This window comes from Suricata suricatta, chromosome 9 (genome assembly GCF_006229205.1).
Source record: "Suricata suricatta isolate VVHF042 chromosome 9, meerkat_22Aug2017_6uvM2_HiC, whole genome shotgun sequence".
NCBI lineage: Eukaryota > Metazoa > Chordata > Mammalia > Carnivora > Herpestidae > Suricata > Suricata suricatta.
Window position 1 is genome coordinate 30,852,468 of NC_043708.1, and position 8,654 is coordinate 30,861,121.

General features: G+C 50.6%; 1 protein-coding gene across 2 annotated transcripts in view; it reads right to left on the reverse strand.

The window, feature by feature from the left end:
• Positions 1-5,429: 5,429 nt before the first annotated feature.
• Positions 5,430-8,654, reverse strand: part of EXD2 (exonuclease 3'-5' domain containing 2) — a 52,410-nt gene continuing 49,185 nt past the window's right edge. For both annotated transcript variants that reach the window (XM_029950257.1, XM_029950261.1), the window contains one exon: positions 5,430-6,154. The gene's annotated coding sequence lies outside the window, so the exon portion shown is untranslated. The remainder of the gene's footprint in view (positions 6,155-8,654) is intronic.

The window sequence follows — 8,654 nt, forward strand, 5'->3', positions numbered from 1 at the left end:
GGTGGTGGGGAGGGCGGCATAAAAAGGCAGGTCATTACCAGGCTAATTTGGCCAACAGAAACTTGACATCAGGGGAGGCAAAGCGCTGGGCCCGAAGCCACAGCACACGGGAAGAGCCACAGGCTAGCACCTGCCACCTCAGCTATAGCCCGAGGTCTTTCTTCTAGATTTGAATCCTAAGCAGGTGTGGGCCGAAGCCCAGCCCTCCATGAGATGGATGTCAGTGTTCAGCGCTAATAGCAAGCATTGTTTCCTCTCTGGTCCTAGGAAAGGATTCCAGTAGAACTGTAGAATCAAAGCAACACCTGAGAGACTGGGTGTTGCCCAGCACGTATTGAACTTGGAAAACAAGAGTGATAATGAGCTGCAGTTCACTGGATACGCAGCAGCTGCCTGTTCCTCACACACGTGATCTCTGGGACCCACAACCCATATATGGGGACTCGGTGACACTCTTGATTGCTGAAGAGCTATAGAGCAGGTGAGAGGTGGGGCTGGCTTTGAGTCCCTTCTCCACGCTACTGTCTGGCTCCTGAGCACACTGGCCAGTTTGTGGTCGGGAGTTCTGTACGCAGGGACCTTACTTCCCCGCTGGGCCTTCCATTGTCTCCTCTGGAAAAGGAGGCATGCTGGGAGATGACCTCTGAGGTCCCTCTAACTGTGCACCTTTTTGGACTTTCGGTTCCTTGGACAGTTTCTCCCTTGTGGCATTACTTTCCGGCATGGTCCCCTTTTAAAGCCGGCAAAGCAGGCACTCAGGTGAGCTGGGAAAATTATGGGCCCCTGGTGCTCCGAGAAGCCCCCAGGAAACTCTCCCCACACCCCCCTCCATGCATTTGATGTGGGGGTGGATAACAGGGGGGAAAGAGGGTATAGTTCAGGTGAGACCCTAGCTCTAGGGTTGGACAACTTGCATTCAAATGCTAGTTCTGTCACATATTAGGAGAGTGGCTTGGGCCAACTCTTACCCTCAGTTTCCTCAGTTGTAAGGGGTATTGACAGCCTGTCACTTGCTGCACTGCTGGGAAAGGTGGGAAATAAAGCTTGTAAATTCGGTGCTGGTAACGAGCCCAGGGCCCACCCCAGCCCAGTCCCCTCACAGGCACTGCGGGTGGCTGCTGGGGCCAGGAGTTCACGCAGGAGACTGCTCAGCAGTGTTACAGAGGAGAACAGACCCCAGACAGGCCGCACAAGGATGATCGTCCTGCCCACCCCCTGGCGCAGAGCCTGTGCTGAGCGGCCTCGAGAGGGTAGGGGAGAGGCTGAGTGCAGAGCCCCAGCTGCATCCATTCTTGCCAGCCTACCCATTATCCTGGAGGCTCGGGGGACCTAGAAGCCTCTTGCGCTGTCCGCGGCTGCAGCGGGGACCCAGACGGTGGGCGAGGGAGACTGGTCAAACCCCCGTGTCTGCTCTAAGCAGGAAAGGAGCCAGAGGTGGGGAACAGAACGTATGTTACCAAGCAACAGGCACTGTGCCAAAGCACGATGGCAGAGTACTCACGATGACCCTGTGAGAAAAGCAGGACCCTCTCCAGGCCGGTGCCTTCAGAGGTCACCCAGCCATCCATGGCACATATGCTCCCCACTGCCAGCTGGCCACACTCAGGGCACCACTGTATCTAACGGAATGTTATTTGCAAATTTCTATAAACCATCAAGGAAGGACCTGGCTCTTTGAAAGGAACCCTAGAAGTCGTCTTCTCAGTCATCATTCTGCTATTTGGCTTTTCAATGTGGTTTCGGCCTCTGGACTGTAAGCTGTGTGCGGGTGGGAGTTCTGTCTTGTTCAACATCACCTCCCCGGCACTTAGAACAGTGCGTGGCATGTAGCCGCACTTAGTACATGCTCATTAAGTACTTGTTGATGGGAGGGAAGGAAGTAGTAGCTGTGTGCAGCATCCAATTCTCTCTTAAGTCCAGCACCTGAGAGATGTTGCAGGAATAGAGCCCAGAGGTAGGGAGTGGCTTGTCTGGGGTTGGCGTGGGCCAGCGCAGTGAGTAACCTGGGCTCCCGAACAGTGCCTCCTCAGGCGAGCTGCCCCACCCTGCAACCAGGGAACAGGGACTGAACACTGCTGTGCCAGGATTGGCGGGGGGCGGTGAAAGGTCCTCTGTGGTTCCATCAGAAATTGGGAGGAGTGACCCTGGTTCTGGGTGTTAACTGCAGGAACCCCGAATATTATTACTGATCATGGAATGAGCCAGCTGTTGCAGTTGGGAATAATAAGTAAGACTGCAGAGGCTGAGGGCTAATTAGAAATGTGTCAGATGCTTTTTCTTAACAGTAAGGAATTTCTTCTACAAAGGGGACATGCATAAATAAAGCCAGCTGGTCAGCAGAATTGGTCCCGGAGGCAGAGCCCTTTCCAAGACCTCCCTGACCTCCCCATCTCTTATCATGTTCTCCTTCGGCCCTTCCCCCTCTGCACAGCTTCCACCGAGATGAGTGGCAAAGGTCCTCAGAGCAGAACAGATGGCCCAAATGCCAGGGCAGTCCTTGTCACATGCCCGTCTCTCACCCTTGAGTGGGAATTCCTCTGAGCAGGGCCTGCCAGCCTTCTTTTGTGTCACCAGGCTCTAGCACAGTATTTGGGCATCGTGGCAGCACTCCCTGAATATTTGTGCAATGAGCGAAGGAGTGAATAAATACCTAGGGTGGCCGGCTGCTGCTCCTCCCGCTTCTGTTGCACGAAAATGCCATACGCCTGTTTGGATGGTAAAGCCCGTTTGCCCACTGGGGTGATATTCTCAGTCCCTTCCTTTCCTGCTCGAGTGCTTACCACTCCAGGCAATTCTATGTTCCAGGGACACAAAAATGAACACAGCTTCTGAGCAGCCCAATAACTGACCATGGGGAGATCCACATAAGATTGTCACAAGAAGCTATAATGGAACTCTACAGAAGCACAAAGGGGGCTTCTTCAAGGAAGAAGTCATTGGAGAGCCTGTCTTAAAGGACAAGCAGGTAGGCAAGAGGTAGAAGAGCTTTCTGGGAAGAGGAGGCAAACAAAGGGCACCAAAATGTGCAAGTTCGTGGCAGCACAGGAAATGGGGAGGGGTTTGGGTGAACGGGGTAGGGGGCGGTGGTGGCAATGAGGTTAGACAGGTAGGCATTGACCAGTTAACAGACGTCTTCTGGGTCTGAACTTACTCTGGTAAGCTGTGGGGAACCATCCACAATTCTAAAACAGGTAGTGAGATGATCAGGGATAAATCTTAGTGAGGAGGCTGAAGACTAGTGGCAGGGAGTCACAGTGATACTACGATAGTCCAAGCAAGCGGTGCTGTGGGCCTGGATTAGGGCAGAAACTCTGGAGAGAGAAAGAGGGCAGACTCAAAGGATCTGGAGATCAGCTGGAAGTGGGGATAGAGAAAGAAATTAAGAATAGCATGTACACTTCTAGGTAGGAGACAAGTGCTTGGTGTAAGGTAACCAACCATTAACTAAAATAGGCAGTATGGGAGGAGGAACAGATTTGGGAGGTATGTTCAGCTGAATTTGATTTCTCTGTGGTCTGTCCAGAAAGGCCGTAAATCCAGGTCTGGTGCTTAGGAAGAGGAATGGAAGAAGCTGGTCACGTAGAGAGGAGAAAACCAGATACACAATCGAGGCAAATGCATTGCTGGGTGGCCGCCCCTGTGCCCAGCACCTAGGCACAGGAGAGAACCATGCACACGAGACTAGGACTTCTGGATCCCTCTAGTGAAAATGAGGCCACAAAGAACTGGCAGTTTTTTCCTGCTTCCATCAGGTGCCCTGATTCAAGACCCCAGACCCAAGCTCTTGGGGATACTCATTTCTTTTTCAAGGACCCCATCACCTGGTACATATTAGGATGCACACCTAGACTTAGAGATAGAGCAAAATTTGGTGCAGGCAGAGATTAGGCAGTAAGACCAGAGAGAATCTGAAGTGGAGAGAGAGCCCTGCTCCTACAGCTCCTTTGGCCTAATTGTGCCTGCAGTTGGTACCTCCATTTTCCTTGGAAAACTGGGGGGGGGGTGGAAATTAAGGGAATGTTCCTGGGATTGGTACATATTTTGAAGCTCTCAGCAAGGCTGAAAATATCCATCGATATATTTTGAAGTGTAATTTCCACTCCCTTACCAGCCAAAATAATTGAACAGGAAGAAAAAGCTGTTAATGCAGGAGGCGTGTAACATCAGATCCACATTGCCTGGAAATTTACCATTTCAAAGCAATTGAGGGTTTTACTGCCAGTGTTTACAGTCATACATGTCCCCTCTCACTGAAGCCATCAAAAGGCCCATCAGTCTGGCTTGGACACCGAAATCGTTCACAATGTCTAGAGCGGATGCCAAAACAGAGAGAATTAAAAAAAAATTATCCTGCTCTTTTGTCAGCATATGGATCTTGGGGCATCGCTTGCTGGGAGGTGGGGTGAGCAGTTGGGGCTGTCTGTGCTCCCGGATCCAGTGGTGGCAGGGCTCCGTAGTGGCATGGCCAGGCGTCCCCATGGCGCACCCCTTGGCGTCTCTGGCCTGAGGTCCATGTGCGAGCTGTCCTCTTATTCAAGTGCGGTGGGCATGTCTCCCTCCTGCCCAACAAACAGGGCCTGCCTCTGCCTCCAGCCCAGTGACACCAGGTCCGAGGGATGCAGGCTCCTCAGTAGAGGAGTCACGTCATGCTGCTTCTCACAGCCTCTGCCCGGCTCAGCAGGACAGACGACAGACAGTAGACTTTACAGACTTTTGTCTTCTGTCCATGCAATGCCTGTGCACGTGTGTGGGTGCATGTGCGTGTGTGTGTGTGCATGTGCGTGCACACGTGTGCTATTTTTCAGTTTGAAATTTGACTTCAGGGTTTTCCTGGAGATTACTGAGTTCTTTCTCTATATTTGTGTCCAATGGAGGAAATTTTTAAATCCATAACCAATCATTTGTTTTTCATTTCAGAATCCATATCTTTCCAAAGACCACTACCTAGAAAGTGTCATTAGCTCACTTGGTGACCCTGGAGAAGCCAGTTTCTGGGCCTCTTCTGTTTGAAATGAAGGCTTTGATACAAAGGGTCTTGGAAGGACCTTTCTAGTGCTAGCAGTTTAAGACTCTTATTTAGTTACTTGTTAAAAAATTGTTTTTTTTAATGTTTATTTACTTCTGAGAGAGAGAAAGAGAGAGAGAGAGAGAAAGAGAGAGAGAGAGAGAGAGAGAGAGAGAGAGAGAGAGAATGAGAATGAGAATGAGTAGCAGAGGGGCAGAGAGAAAGGGAGACAAAGAATCTGAAGCAGGCTCCAGGCTCTGAGCTGCCAGCACTGAGCCGGACGCAGGACTCGAACTGGTAAACCTTGAGATTATGACCTGAACAGAAGTCGGATGCTTACTACTTACCTGACTGAGCCACCCAGGTGCCCTGGTTACTTTAATATTTTAAACCATTCCTGCCCCAGCAAGAATTATTGGCAATAAACCGAGATACAATTTTCTTTATTATCATTAAGTCCCTCCACACACATTACATACATACATATACATCCAAACAGTTTCGAATATTCCATTGGATCAAAATCCTAAAAACTTCTAGATTAACAGCAGACCTAAAAAGAAGTTAGAAGAACGTGCAGAAATTGGTACGTCCATGATGCCTGAAGAGGGAACTTCAAAACAGAAGTAGGAGACTTTTCATCATCCATTCTTTTGTATCTTTTGAATTTTTTGCCACATGCATTTATTACCTCTTCAGTTTAAACATTTTTTTTTTAAGCAAGAGAAGAGTTTTCCTTTTTCTTTCTTCCCCCACAGGCCTCTCTGCAGCCTGGGCGTAGAGGAGACCATGACTGGCCGGCATCACATCCGGAAGCCACCCCTCAGCCCAGGCCCTGCCCCAGACCAGGTCCCAGCCCTCCAGCCTGGCTGGGGGAGAGCCCTGCTCCGGTTCCCCTGCACGTGGAGGGGTTCCGCAGGTGCGCACCGCTGCCGGCTGCCCTTGCCGCGGGCTCTGGGGCTGGGCTGTTGGGCTGGCCCAGGGACTCCATTCAAGGCGCCTCAGTAAGGGGCTGGCGAGCATGGCTCCAGCGGCCTGATGCGCAAAGGGGCCCAAGAGTCCAGTAGATGGGGAAGTGCTGCATCCTGCTGTAAATTCTCCAGATCTTGCCATTCCCTTTCAAAGACAGACTGCTTTTTGTTTTGTTTTCTGCTAATGTAACATGAGGGCAGGAACATGAAAGGAAAAAAAACAAAAGGACCAGAGATGCACGGGGAGAGTCTTGGAGGCTCCCCCTTCTCCTGGCCCCACCCTCTGCTGGGCAGAGCTGGGCGCTCTCACTGGTCTCACTCTCCTGGTTTCCCCCCCAGCATAGCCCCTGCTCAGCTTTCCCATGTGAGAGCTAGCTACCACCCAGCCTTCTTCTACCACCTGTTCTGATTATCACCTTCGATGGGTGCTGGCCATCGTCACTTCTATGGCCCCTACTTCCCCTCTTCTGACTTACCTATTTCACTGCCACCCTGCCCAGTGACAGCCGCCATCTTTGAGGTCCACTGCCCAGACTGGCGGTGTCACCTGACCCATAACTGGGATTGCTCAAGGTAGGCTCCTCCACCGTCCATTCAAAACCCCTGCACCGACTTCTCTCTAGGGTCAGCAGAGCCCACGTGAGGGCAAGCTGTCCCCCAGCAGGCCATGGGAAGGTGTGGGCAAGGGGACAATTGAGAAGCCATGGAAGAGTCAGACAAGGAGCAGCAGATGGAGACGTGCACTTGACAGAGTGGACACAAGAGATGAAAAGGTACAGAGTATGAGAAAACGGCTTCAGGAAGGAAAAAGCAGGGAGTGAAAACCAGTAAAAGTGTAACGAATACTAAAACCAGACAGGCCCGAAAAGAAGCCATCAGGAGAGCTTCGAGAAGAGGCAGGTCAGAGAGGAGGAGCAGGAGGGCTGGGAGGGGGCAGTGTGTGAGGGGCTGGGGGCAGGAGGAACGGTGCGACAGAAATCTCTTGGGAAGGGTCGTTCACCTCCCAAGCAGTTGGGCTTATTGGCTGCGGCCAGCAGAATCTATTTAAAACACAGCAGGCATTTTGCCTTGGTCTGTTTCCCTCTCCAGGGAAGGCTGGAGCCAAAGGCTTCGGGAACCATTCCAGCATTAGGACCCTGCACAAACACCAGAGCTGAGAGCATAAGATCCTTGCCCCCTCTGGGGATCAGTCCCCTCTCCCCTGCCACATGCTGCCAGGCCACTAAACGCACAGTACATTGATCTGTGCCCCAAAGGCTGCTTGTGTTCTCGCTTCCACTGGGAAAGTCTCAGTGACTTCCTTCTTTTTGTCTTCAAGCTTGTCAGAAAGCAGATGCTACTCAAATGTGACAGCTGCTCTAAAGGGCTGCTCACAGCGAGCTCCTTGACCAGTAGGAACATGCGCAATCATGACTGGAGAGGCCTTGGGTGATGGGATAGCAGCAAGACAAAGAGGAGAGCACCGAAGGACATCACAGGTGAAATGGCCCCAGGGAAACCACATGGGACCTGAACTGGAAAACAGCAGCCTCACGCCTTTCCCTGGACTGTGTATCTTTGGGAAGCTCTAATCTGGGGAAGCCCTGACTCCTCATCCACCTGCCACAGAGGAGTGCAAAGTAAGGCCAGGAGCTAAAACTGGCTGAGAGAGCCGTCCGTCCATCAGGCTTTGGTTTCTCTCCATTTGAGAGGGTTGGGAATGAGAAGTCTTCCTTCCCTGGCTTCTGAGCACATAAATTGTGTAAAATACTGTTCCAGGCTGAATATAAGTTCTCTGCTCTGCATGACATTTATATTCTTGAAAATTTTAGTGTACAAATCAAATCAAATTTTGTCTGCCAGAGAAGCTGGCTTTTCAAAATGAATCTGAGGTTGGGGTGCCTGGGTGGCTCAGTCGGTTAGGCCTCCGACTTCGGCTCAGGTCAGATCTCACGTTTGTGGGTTCGAGCCCCGTGTCAGGCTCTGTGCTGACAGCTAGCTCAGAGCCTGGAGCCTGCTTCTGGTTCTGTGTCTCCTTCTCTCTCTGCCCCTCCCCCTCTCATGCTCTGTCTATCAAAACTAAATAAAACATTAAAAAATAAATAAATAAATAAATAAATCTGAGGTCAACCCTATATTTAAAGAGAAGAATGACCTGTGAAGGTGAATAATTATCCCAGTTCACGTGTGTAACCTTGGAATAGTGGATGTCTGATTTGGGTGGCTGGGGTGGGGTGAGGACTGTCTAGAGATCCACCTATGGTCTGTTTATAGGTTGCAATTAAACATTACTTTAAAACAAACAAAAAACATGCAGATCACTGCTAAAGAAATACAGATTTTTTTAAAAAGTTGATTATGGAAAATTCAAATACACATTTTAAAAGAAGCAAGCCTAATTTAAAAAAAAAAAAAAAGCCCAGAGGGGCACCTGGATGGCTCAGTTGGTTGGGTGTCTGTCTTTGGCTTAGGTCATGATCTCACGGTTCATGGGTTTGAGCCCTGCATCAGGCCCTGTGCTGACAGCTAGCTCAGAGCCTGGAGCCTGCTTCAGATTCTATGTCTCCCTCTCTCTCTGACCCTCCCCTGCTCATATAGTCTCTCTCTGTCTCTCAGAAATAAATAAAAAATAAAAAAACCCAGCTCCAACAATCATCACTCATGGCCAATCCTGTGAGAAACTTGGACTTCTGGGCCAG